The sequence below is a fragment of the Melozone crissalis genome, unplaced genomic scaffold (genome assembly GCF_028551555.1).
Source record: "Melozone crissalis strain CALT ecotype California unplaced genomic scaffold, PUWL_Pcris_2 ptg000004l_1, whole genome shotgun sequence".
NCBI lineage: Eukaryota > Metazoa > Chordata > Aves > Passeriformes > Passerellidae > Melozone > Melozone crissalis.
Genome location: NW_026535782.1, coordinates 44512765 through 44525433, shown reverse-complemented (window position 1 = coordinate 44525433; position 12669 = coordinate 44512765). Strand labels below are relative to the sequence as shown.

The following is a 12669-nucleotide window of genomic DNA, read 5'->3' as shown; positions in this document are numbered from 1 at the left end:
GTATATAGCCACCATGAGTGGGGGAAAAAATGAAAAAGCTTTCTTGGAAAGCTTGGAAAAAAGCAGCACTTAGAACCATTTTGTAACCAGGAACACAAAGGATGAATCTGCACAGCTATTTTGGGTTCTCCTTCTGTGCTTTGAGAAGTTCTGTCTCAAGGAAAGGAGAGAAGGAAGGGGAAGAGGGGAAAGAGGAGCATCTGCAGCTGGACAGCCCCAGCAGGCACTGTGAGAGGAACTCAAGCCACAGGCACTGGTGTCAGCTCTTTCTGGGTGCACACACAAGCATGGTGTGAATTACTGTGCTTGTGTACAATTGTACAATGATATGGGTAATGATAGAAGCATCATTGCAAAGTATTCCTATTCCTCTCTGGGGCAATCTGCATTTCCCAGAGCTAATTAGTTCTGTCCCACATGACTGAAGCTTACAGACAAAAGCCTCTTTTAGTCTGGATATGCATTTACAAGATAAAAAGGCATGCCCAAGAGTAGACTGCAGTCTACTGAAGCAGTCTCCTGAAGATCCAAACCAAACTCCACAGAGTCCTGAGTAGTAGCTGGAGAGTTGCCTTGCTCTGCTAGGTTTGTTTCCAGCTCTTGCCCAGACAGAGTGCCTGTGCTCTCAGGATCATTAAGGCCAGAAAGGTTGACATTTTCTGGCCACCTGTTAACAAATGCCTCACTTTGTCATCACTGTGGAGGCACAGAACTGGTTAAAAAACCAAACCAAATCAAACCCAACCCAACCCAACCAAACCAAACCAAACCAAACCAAATCAAACCAAATCAAACCAAACCACAAACTCCAGAGTGTAACTTCATAGCTCCAAGATTTCTATGGCTGGCATGGATGACCAGATGTTAAACAAACAGGCTGAGGAAGTGTTTATTCCCTGCAGCTTTGCAGAGGCACTCACCCTGGCCTCCTCCTGTTCAGATGACAAGCCAAAATCTGTGCTTACACTTGCATATCCAGCATTTGCCAAAGGTTTGACCTGAAGGGCAGAACTGATATTCCTGCAGGTTGCAGTGCAGCAGTCCGTTCACTAAAACATACAAAACATTATGCTTTATTTCAAGACTGCACACACAAAAGAAAACCAGTCTTTGAGGATTTCTGGATCAAAAGACCTGCTCCTTCTCTATTTTTTCTAAAGGACTTTAAGGATGTCACTAACTATACAAATAAATCATTGAAAGGTTAAATTGGGTCACATTTTAGAGAGACTGATCTCTGCGGTGACATAAATACACATTGCAGAGGTGTTCAATAATGTACAACGTAAGTACAGAAACTCTTTAAAATTAAACCTACCTGAAAAACATATTACTTGTTAACATGGAAGGATATACAGAGTTCTCAGCTTAAATGAGTACTGCTAAATGAGTACTACTTAAATGAGGACAAGAGAAGAGATGAGGATCTTGACTCCATGTTTCAGAAGGCTGATTTATTATTTTATTATATATATTATATTAAAAGAAAATTATATACTAAAACTATACTAAAGGAATAGAAGAAAGTATTTCATCAGAAGGCTAGCAAGGAATAGAATGGAATGATAATAAAATCTTATGACTGCTCACAGCCTAGACACAGGTGGCTGTCATTGGTCATCAAGTAAAAACAATTTCACATGCTGGGTAAACAATTCTCCAAATCACATTCCAAAGCAGCAAAACATGGAGAAGCTGAAGCTTCTCAGCTTCTCAGGAGAAAGGACACTGGCAAAAGGATTTTTCATAAAATATGTCCGTGACACTGGAGTCTAGTTTCAGAGCTGATTACTGCTAAAACTGTTGTTGATGCCCAGAAGATGATAATGTATAAGAAATTAGTGTATGGATGATCTTTTATAAATAAGCCAGATCAGACACAAGGAGTTCTATCCCCTTTTTTATCTACTCAGTGCAAAAACAGTAACCAAACATGTCCCAGTGATGGGATTATAAAATCTGTTATCATCACTGAACTTCATCAAAGTATTGAATCACCTTCACATGCTGGTGGCAGGCCCTGCACATCCACGTATGTTTTCCTAAGAGATGCATGAGTGATCCTGGTTAAATCACTTCATATTGGAACACAAATGTAAAACCAGGACAAGAAGGGGCCATATTGTGAGCAAAAATAATGTACACAGCATGACAACAAATATATAGAAGTCCTTCACTATCATCAGCTTAATCACTTGCTCTTGTCTCGCTTCAGCTCTCCATCATTAGTATCTCATTTCTGAAAGAGGATAATTGCCTTGGATCTCTTCAATTACCACTAAAGCACTGCAGAGCACTTGTAGAAATCAAATGAATTTGAAGACTAGGATCATTGAGCTTGTCCTCCCACTAGTGCAGCTTGTGTACTTTCTCCTATCTCCTCCCATCATGAGTTTATAGTTTCTGATTGAAAAAACAACTCCAAGGCTAGTTTGTAAATACTCACCAGCTGGTGCAAACCAGCCCTGTAGTTAAGCCATAGTCCCTGCAGCAAGAGCAAAGCACAGCTCCCTGAAAGCCTGAGTGAAGAAAACCATGTTTTCTCCCAGCTTCAGCAAGGACTGCATGACCACATGGTACCGCAATGCAAAGACACTTGCTTAAGCATCCCAGGAGAGCTCAGATGTTCATGCTGTAAACCAGAAGCTCTCTCCTGGGCAGCTAGATCTTGAGCAGCAGCTGCTGACAGCACAGGGCTAGGCAGTGCCTCGCAGCAGTTTCAACTGAGTTGATTTTTTGGTTTGTGTTGCCCTGAAAATTGAATAAAAAATATTGCCAAGCGATGCAGGAGATGGCAGCTGGTTTGTTATTCATTGCAGATAATTATTGAATAGGGCCTTGAGCAACCTGACCTAGTGTAAGTTGTCCCTGTCCGTGGTGGTAGAGGGCTGGAACTAGGTGATCTTTAAGGTCTCTTTCAACCAAGATATTCTATGATTCTATTCTTATTTCACCTTCCCCATCAGCTGCTACCCCTGACCATACTACAAAACAGGCAGGTGCTGTGCTCTCCTTAAAAATCTTTAAAAATCTCCTTAAAAATCCTTAAATCTCCTTAAAAATCAGAGTTTTTCTTACCTGCCCATTGCCTTTGTTGCCCTATCACTAAGCATGAAAACATACACTTAGGAATTCAGACAACTGAAGGTTCTATTCATTCTTCACCACCTACTCTGTTCGTAGAAAATATACTGGTCTTACAGCATTGTGTGAGGTAATCAGCTATTGCTTCTATTAGCAGAACAGAGCATAGAGCAAAACTGTAGCAATGCTACTTATTTAACTGGAAAATATCTCAGAAAGCAGAAAGTCAATTCTTTCCCTTCTAGCTCAAGCAAATTTCTCATCAACTTTTAAGGGGTTCGCTCTGAAATGAAAAGAATTTGGAAGTTAGAAGTGACCCCACTCTCATCCCGATTATGGTGGAAGGCAGATGGTCTTGCACAGCTGGCATGATTTTTGCAGGAGATGTCAGCTGTGACTTTGCAAGGTCTGGGTTTGCCCTGGGTGACCGAAGGCACTGTCCTGCTCTGAGGGTCAGGCCTCACGAGGTGACAGTCTGACCGTGGGGCGCAGCAGAAGAAAGAGGTGGCACTTTCCTTCAAGAAAGAAGCGTGATGTGTAAAGCCAGAGGCCTGTGAACTGTGACCAAGAGTCAGAGACATCAAAGAATCTTCCCTGGAAAAGCCTGCCTGCACATTAATAGGAATAGGCAGCTCCAGCTCTTGACAAGCACCATCCTCTCCTATGCCTTGTGCTTCTCAGTAGCTGGTGCCTTGAATGGCCTCAAGAAACTCTCAAATGTGAAACTGGCCCTGTGGGGAACAGCGTGGGAAGCCTGGACTAGAAAGGCTCTGCTGAATTATTAAGGTTGCCCAGAGTGAACCAAAGTAACCTTCATGTGGATTCCTGTCAGCCTCTCTCAGTTTTATTATAAAGCAGCAACCCCCTGCCTCGCCTACTCCTCTCTCTCCTGCTAAAAGAAACTTCACAAGAAGCTGAAGTAAGAAAGTCTGCCCAAAAGATTAACTAAATACACACAGGCCTATTTTAGATAGAAGCATCAAGCTAAATAGAGCAGCCTTGAGCTGCTGGAGGGAGCACAGTGCTTCATCCAACCTCTCCTGCCAAAGTGCAATGCTTTAGCGAGCATGCAGGGAAATACAGGCACTGAGACTCATCTTTAAGCAGTGAATCAAAAAACTTTGGGGCTAAAAAAGAATAAATGCTTTCTAGCTTGTCACATAATTTGGTTTTGCCAAGGCCACTTCAGAAAAGAGCCATGCACCAAGTGTGTTCCCTGCCCATGCGCTGCGTCCACAGCCCCTGGCAGCTGCCAGTGAGGGGCACAGTGCATCAGAAGTGTGTGTGGTGACTCAGGGACAGAAACACATGGTGCCATCACCTCTGGCACCATGGGGTCATTCTTTAACCCAAATTTCCATTTTATTGTTCACTGATCTACAGCAGCAGCTATAAAAAACTGCGCTGTGCTGGTAAGTTCAGCGAGAAAACTCCTGATTTTCCTTCTCCAAGAAGGATTTGTATTTTCTAGCATCATCCTCCGGAGCTTGCTCTGATAAGTATTTCTGCAGCCAAGAATGTCTTTGATATGTTCCTGCGCTGCAATGCACTACAGGGCTCTTCAGTCCTACTCTACACCCAGCAAAGTACAGTTAGAAGTGGGGGAGAAAGATGATGGCATGACAGATATGCTCATTATGTTTTACAAAAGAAAACAACCACATAGGGCCAGAATACCCTATATTAAAAATAATGCACTTCATCTAAAAAAGGAGTGTTACTATATTTTAAATGACAGATTTTAAGGGTCTGAATCATCTTGGAGCCGACTGTTCTGCTGCTATTGGTTCTGCTTTTCTAATAGCTCTATGTAGCTCTTGTGTTTGCTTATAAACTTAATTTAGTGCTGGTGAAAGCCTACCAGTCCTTCTAGATTAAAAATATTTTGCATTGGCTACATAAAAGATATGATGTAAGCATTTCTGGCTGTTTTTTTCCAGCAGGCTTGGAAGTTCTGAGTTGCAGAGGAGTGGGACCTTCTCCATTCACTTGGATGGGAATCAGTAAATTCTTTATTGACTCCAAGTAATCTGAGTGGCTGTGGCTTTTATGAACAACTGGTCAATTAGTATCTTTTCTTAAATGGCTTTGTGGTTTTAAAGGGCTAGAATCAGCAAGTTAAAATACTATTTCCTTCTTGTCAACTAAATGTAACATTAAATTGTAAATTAAAACATAGGGCTCAAGGTAGCACACTTTTTAAACTCACGGGAGCTCAGCAAAAAAACATTTCAAACCATGAAGACCTGGCTGAAGACACTGTTTGCCATCTTTCAAAAGGAGTTGGTAGGTGTATGTTTGCTCCTGTGTATGAGAAGAAACAAGGAAGCAAATGCTTTTTTTTTTCCCCCAGCTTGATCTGGATCATGCTGAGAGTGGGAAATAAATCAGCCAAAACCCATAAAGTTTGGCAGAAACCAAGATTTCCTTCTTCCAAAAAAATGCACACCCCTCTCTGTTACTTTGTCCAGCTTTTCACATGGCTCCTCAGTCCTACCTTTGTCCTACCTTCCTCCTTTTAACACGGATTCTGATTTATTTTTCAGGCACACAGGAATATAATGCTGCTTGTCTTCTTCAGGCTGGAGTGTGATACAACACAGCAGCTCTCTGTCTTGTTCATATCCCAGTCTGACAGTTCAGACCAAAATTTAATGTGCTTTTAAAAATGACTGTAGTTATTCTCTCAAAGTGATAGGAAGGGGATACTCCCAGTTTCAGGAAACCTAGAAAAAGGGTCTTTCCTATGCCATCCAATTCACTTTTTCCCCTCTCCCCCATGCCAGTCCCCCACAGGCCATCCTGGGAAGCAGACAATCTTTTCTTCCTCTTCCTGTCACTCTGATGGCAATTCAGCCCTTTGCAGTGGATGGCTGCCAGCAGGACAAAACATTATTCCCCCCAAAGGCCCCACCACAGACTCTTCCTCCTACTTTTCCAAGGCTGTGTCATTAGTTTTTCTCACTTTTATTAGTTTTTCTCACTTTTTAAAATTACAAGCACGTGCCCTGGGCCACCTTTCCTGTGGCCAGTGCAATCTGCTTAGGGCAGCAGATCCAAACTGCACCCTTGCTTTAGCATTTGATCTGCCCACACATAGTAGAATTATTGCTCATTAAACAGACAAGAGATGAACGTCTGGAACCTGACAGCCATTAATACAGACATCGTTAGTTCTGCTTAATCACTTCATTTTCCTTGATAACTGTATTATAAATATATATGAGTCTACAGTACTGGACTGGTAAGTGATCTGCTACAGTTGCTAATCAAATCTCTGTTACTTGTCGGCATTTAAAAAAGCTCCTTGACATTTTCAAATCTCTAGATGAGGTAGGAGAATACCACGACAAATCACAAAGGATGAGAAAAGTGAAGAATTATAAAGAATGGAGAGAGAGCATGGCTTCCCCACTGCTAAACAGAAAGGAAAACATTTTATCCCACAAATAAAAGGCCAATCTAGAAATGGAAAGATTTCCATTTGGTCTTACCAAGCCTGTTTGAAAACACATGATCCAGGGCTTTGTACACCTCTGAGGATGCAAATCAGCCAAAACCACAGAGGCCTGAAGTGAGAAGAACAGCACTGGAGTGAGCAAGAAGGAGGGATCCATGAGGCAGAGTGACACAAAATTCTCTTACAACAGCTCTGAAAACGCCCTGGGTGGTTTGTCTGACATTTCAAGTTAGATGTTTCACCTACCAACAGATTGACAGATCAAGTTGCTGCAACTTTATCAGCTATTAATTGTGTCTGGGCCAGGACAGCTCTTTGTAGTGCCCACCTGGGAATTCTAGACTTATTTGCTTAGCTAGTAAAGAGACAGGAAAGGGATTTTTAGCCTAAAAACATTGCAAAAGAATTAAATATCCTAGAGTATTTACTGCAAAATTTGACATTCTGGGGAGTTTCCAGACCAACTAAAAATTGATCCCACACCCCTATAGACTGAGCAGGACCCTCTGAGATGAGAGCACCACAGTGCAACACACCAGCCACTGTGCAATAAGAAACAAACTCACTTCTTTTTCTCTTTTGTCTTTGTAATGAGAATAATACTGTTTTTTCTTGTTAGAAAGTGCAATGTAAATGGCATAAATAAAGTAGTTAACATGAAAACAATTAAAACAAAAATCCATGTTGCAGAGTAGCTGTGAAAGTTAAGGGGCATTATGGTTCAGTCCTGTGGTGTAGAATTTGCAATACTGCAAATCCCATAAGAACACTTGCTCACACATCCCATGGCACCACCCCCTCATCCCCCCTAAAAAGCCCAAGAAGAAAGCTGTACCCTTTCTGGGGGAGGAGGGATGATGTGGAGCACGCAGTGGCTGGTTTGCTCTGATTAGTGCTAACACCAGCCAGGAGCACGAGTTTGCATCCCATCCTGCCTCTCGTTACTGGAGCACACAACCTCCTAACCTCCACCCCAGAAAGTGATATCATTGCATGAATTAATCATCTGAGCAATTAATGGCAGCAAAGCGACCTCAGGTTTCCAGCACGGTGTCTGGCACCGGTGAATTGGCCATGACGTGAGCTTCCCTGGGGATTTGCTGGCGCTGTGCCCGTTCCGAGCTCCCCGTGGACTCGGAGGGCAGCAGCAAACAATGCAGGCACCCAGCCGGCAGCGACTCTGCCAGCAGCACCGGGCTGCTGCTGCTGCTGCTGCTGCTGCTGCTGCTGCTGCTGCTGCTGCAGCCTCAGGGGATGCTCCTCCTGCCAAATCCCTGCGGGCATCTCCCGGGGAAGGTGCGCTTCCCAAAACCAGCAAGAGCAGAGGATGTGCAGAGAGAGGGACTGTCCAGGAGCAACGAGTATCTGCCTACTTTTTGGTAGGGTGAACCTCCTGCTCTGCACCTGGGAGCAGTGCAGCCTTTCGTAGTGTGTGAGTAAGCAAGTTATTCGACTATTCCTCTGTTTTGGGGCAAATTGAAAGCATTTTGTTATACTGGGGAGTTTATTCTTAGATGGCCAGGGTTGTTTTTTTCATTTCTTCAATGACTCTGTTACTGCAAGTGCTTTGAAAGCTGGAGTCAAACACAACTATGACCATATGCCCTGTGTTAGATCCATTTTTTTAGTCAGCCGTTCAGGTGAGATGAGGAGAGCCTGCCTCTATCCCACAGGAATCTGCAATGTTTCCTTTTTTTCATCACCCAATACAAATAACTTCTGCAAGGTGGAACCTTTCCATACTTTTACCAGGTGAGTGTCCTTGGCCCTGCTTGGGGTGCATGCACACGCTGTGAGACAGAGGGGTCAGACTCAGCCCACCACTCAGAGGAGCACAACCCCAGGACTCCAGGAGATGCCATGGGCAGAGTGTGGACATGAGTAGGGAGGTGCTGTCTGATGGGGGTGTCAGTCATTTTCTAAACCTTCAGGCCATGTGAGAAAACCACAGAAAAGAAAGAAGCTTGAGTAGAGGAAAGCTGACCCGTGATGTAAGAAATTTGGTGTCAGGAAGGAAGGAGAACCTATTTGGGCAAAAGGGTTTGGCTAATCCAAGATAAGGCATTTTGTAGCTTCTCCCTTTGGGGTTTTCTGCCTTCTCTTTTTGGAGACAGCCTCTGGCTGCTGCTTTCTGCTCAAGCAGAAAAAGCATATCTCCTTCCACACTCCTCATAAGAATGAGTTTCCAACAGAGATGAGATATCCACAGGTGAGCAACGTCTTAGTCTCAGCAACACTTTCCTCTGGATTCCAGCTTGAAAAGAATGAGGTGGTGAACCCCTATGAGAAGCAGCTAAAAATTTTAGTTACAATGACCTGTGACCCCTGCTCCAGGTGGCGACCGGAATAAGCTTACCCCAAATTCAGGACAGCCTTGTCTCACACCCTTGCAAAGATGTAAGCAGAAGAAGTGTGATTATAACATCACTGCAAAGGACACTCACTGTCTGCACGGCTTAATGCCACTTGCCACGTTTGTAATCCATCTTCCCCCACCTGCCCTGTCTGTTCAGCAGTCACTTGTTATCAGAGCAAAGGCAGTGAAACAAAAGGAAGGGCAGAGGCTAATTTGCTTGATGTAGTCCTGTTCTTCCAGATGATGTCAATTTATGGGCTCTACTCTGATGCTCAGAGATGTTCACATTTGCATCATTAAAAGGGAAATAACAAATATGTGGAAGTAACTCAATAAGCTACCACTTTAGCTGCAGGCACAGCAGGCAGGATGGTTTGAGCATCAGTTTCCCTAACCAGGCACGTTCCCTGTCCCGATTCCCAGCCCATCTCCCCCTTGCTTTCCAGGTGTAGCCAGCTCAGCAGAGAGGATTAATCCACTTCCGTACTCACTTGCATTCTCCATGTTAGAGAATCTGATTACACAGATTGCCTGCAATTTATCTCTACCTGCGACACCTAATGCTCCAGTCTGATCTCCTCTTTCTCATTTTAACATCTCACTGCAGATCCAGTACATACACAGACAGATGCACATACATTTGCTCTGTTTTTTTTGCCAACAGCTTATTAAGAGCCTTGGCATTTTCATTTTCAATCCAACCAGAAAGCACTACTGTTTTCCCCACTCTGCCCATGAGGTAATTCCTCCCTTTGGACTCCCCTCATTACATTTATACTGCACAGGCTCCGTGCACTGCTGCTGGATCCACACAAACCACAGGAATCTCTGCACAGACACGCTCGGTGAGCATGCAGCGTTATAGAGCCCTGCAGCACATATAAAGACAAAGGCACAGGCTACATGCACTGAGCAAGTGCCACCACATGCATTCCTGCTCCCTCCAAACCCTGCAGGAAAACATTGCCTGCAGAGTGCTTTGCTATGAACAAAACCAGCCTTTCAGCACAGGGTCAGTGTATGATCCAGGCAAATCCCTTTCCCACCCGCTCCCTTACCTTTCCTTTCCTTATTCTGCTAATCCAGGGGCCCTGGACCGATTGCTTTTCCCTCCTGCACACAAACTGCCAGTCCGTCCTGCTTCACATTCACAGCACACCAGCAGGATTCACCGTCATCCCATTCTGCCGGATCCTTATCACCCTATTGGCCAATGCCAGACAGTAAATTCAATTAGGCTCCTCCTTATAACTATATTATCACAGGAACAGGAATGAATAATTTAGTAAAACAACAAGGGTGTGCAGGCTCTGGTGTCACAGACTTCACCCCCACTGTCAGGCTTTTATCAGAAAGGTGGGTAAAAAAAAACCAGAATCTCTCTGTCACTCCTGAAAAGGAGACCTTAGATTACCCACTTGTATTCCCCATTCCATCCCTCTTGTCCTCCTCCCCCTAAGCCATGGCATTCCCATTTTATTGTTGCACCTCCTTCCTCAGCCCATAATAGAGTATTTCCCTTGTGAATGGTCACTACTGTCTCAGTGGATGCAGAGATTTCTGTCCAGGCAAAGCGATACTGCAGAGCATCAAACACTTTGCATCTTAGCTGAATGTAATATGTGAGAAAAGAATGAAACTGTTCTGGAGAAGGGAGTGACAAGACAAGCAGATCACAGGGAAAAGGAAGAGTCTGCCTTGTATCACTGTATCCTCTGTAAAGCAACTCTGCTGTTATCCCATCCGTTCAGACACCCAGAGGATGCAAGTACATGGTTCCTGAGAGAGAAAGGTTCACAGATGCACTGCCCAGGGACTGTGATTTCACAAGCCTGCTGTGGGAGTTTGGATCCCCACATAAAAAAACCCACTCTAAAATGGCAGTTTTCCCCCAAACCAAATGACTAAAGTGTTCTGTTTTGGCACTTTTTTTTCCTGACCAGAAATTTCTAGAGACAACTATCTATATTTGCATTTCCTAAGAAGTTGTTGGTCCCAAAACGAATACTGCTGTTTTTCCTCAGGTGATGCTTTGTTTGAAGAGTTACAGAGCATTGCAGATTCTCTCAACAGGGTCACCACTATCTAAATCATGCCTCAGACCACTTTGATTGCCTAAAGAGTTTTATTTTATGGGAGGAATAGTGGAAATGCAGGAGCTCAGCAGGGCAACCCTTTGGTATTCTCAGAACAGACCAAGCAGCCAACAGGGGTTTTTAATGACCATTCACAGCAATATTGAAAGCTACTGCTAATACATGCTGATGTGTACAGTATTAACAAAGAGATGCGTCATTCCACCATTATTGAAAAATTAACAGGCAGGATGAAGCTGTCATTCTTCTTCCCTTAGAGTCCAAGAACACCCTTTACACTCTGTTTTCCATATGCTAATATTTACTCTGTAGAGTCTATATATCTACTATCACAATGATGAGAGGTTCAAATTTGCACTAGAGCCCAAAGCAACTCAAGCAACTCCTACACCAGCTCTTGGTTTGGCTCCTCTCCCAGGCCTGGCGGGCTGGGCAGCCTCAGCTCTGCCTCCAGAGGCAACAGGGACACCAGGGTGAAGTCAAGCCCAAGCACCAGCAAAGATGCAAAGGCAGTTCACTGGTGACAGACCAGAAGTTTTCCTAAAGGCAGTGCCTTTCCTTAGACATTGCCTTCCCATTGAAAGACTAGCAGGAAGCTGGGACAATGCATGGGGGTTGCCAGCTCCTAAATGGCTGGGCTATCTACCTCCATCTCAGTCCCAAAGCAGGATCCAGCCATGCTGCCTTCCCTGGGAGAACTGAGTACAGGATCAGTGGATGCCTCTGCCCTCCTCACCAAGTTCAAAGTGATCTAAAGAGTGAAAAGGTAACAGTCTCAACTAAGCTTTTGTCTTTCTCTGTTATGGACTTCTTTGCCACAAAAAGGGACAAAACTGCCCTCATGCTCCTGCAGTTTCTTCACTTCTGAAGAATGGCAGCTGCTCTTTTCCTCCTCCTTGTTCCCTTGCAGCCATCCAAACTTTTTTCCTGTGTTAAAGGAAAGCCTGAATTATGCACTTGGTGGTAGCTTCAGAGCAATTAAACTAAGCCATGTGGCAAGTTGCCCAGTGTCACTACCAAAGCTCAGGATGTTTTAGCATCATTTGTTGAGGAGCTTTTACATGATGCTTACTTAAACCACAAAAAGAGAGCAAATTAGGCTGTTGCCATGACAACTAGGGAATCTACTCAAAATTCAGGAGATGCTGGGGAGGGGGGAAGAGCCCTTCAGTGGAGATCTCTGCATCATGAATATGGCCCTTGGTTATCAAATTCCTTTCAAGTTAATTCCTAGCATCAAAGCCTCCCTGACAAAGGCTTTAATAATTGGGAGCAAAGCTTGGCTAAAGAGGGAACAAACCAGCCCTCCCAGCACTAATGTGAATTTCATTCTGCTGTGAGGTGCTCAGCTGTGTGGTCCACAGAGCAGTCACAGAGGGGGCAGCCCTGCCACAGGAGCACATATGCAGCAGGGTGCAGGAAGGGGCAGGGGCGTCACTGCAGGCAGGCACTGGAGAGACAGACAGACGGACAGACAGACAGACAGACAGACAGACCCTGAATCTGTGCTGCAATTAAAAGGAGAGACAACTTCCACAGGGGAGAGGGAGAGAAGGAAGAAGGGTCCTCGCCACCTCTGGTGGAAACCCTCTGGAAGTTGAAACAAGCTGAGCAAAGTCTTTTGCTAACCCCAAGGAATGAATTAAAGCAAATAAGAGAAAAAAACTGCAGGA

General features: G+C 44.3%; 1 protein-coding gene across 4 annotated transcripts in view; it reads right to left on the bottom strand.

Annotated features, from left to right (window-relative positions):
- Positions 1–10068, bottom strand: part of SYN3 (synapsin III) — a 184029-nt gene extending 173961 nt beyond the window's left edge. For 3 of the 4 annotated variants that reach the window (XM_054280212.1, XM_054280222.1, XM_054280204.1), the window contains exon 1: positions 9959–10068. The gene's annotated coding sequence lies outside the window, so the exon portion shown is untranslated. Of the gene's footprint in view, positions 1–920; positions 1000–9958 lie in introns of those variants that run through there. The other variant, XM_054280230.1, reaches the window with a different exon arrangement.
- Between the last annotated feature and the right edge of the window lie 2601 nt (positions 10069–12669).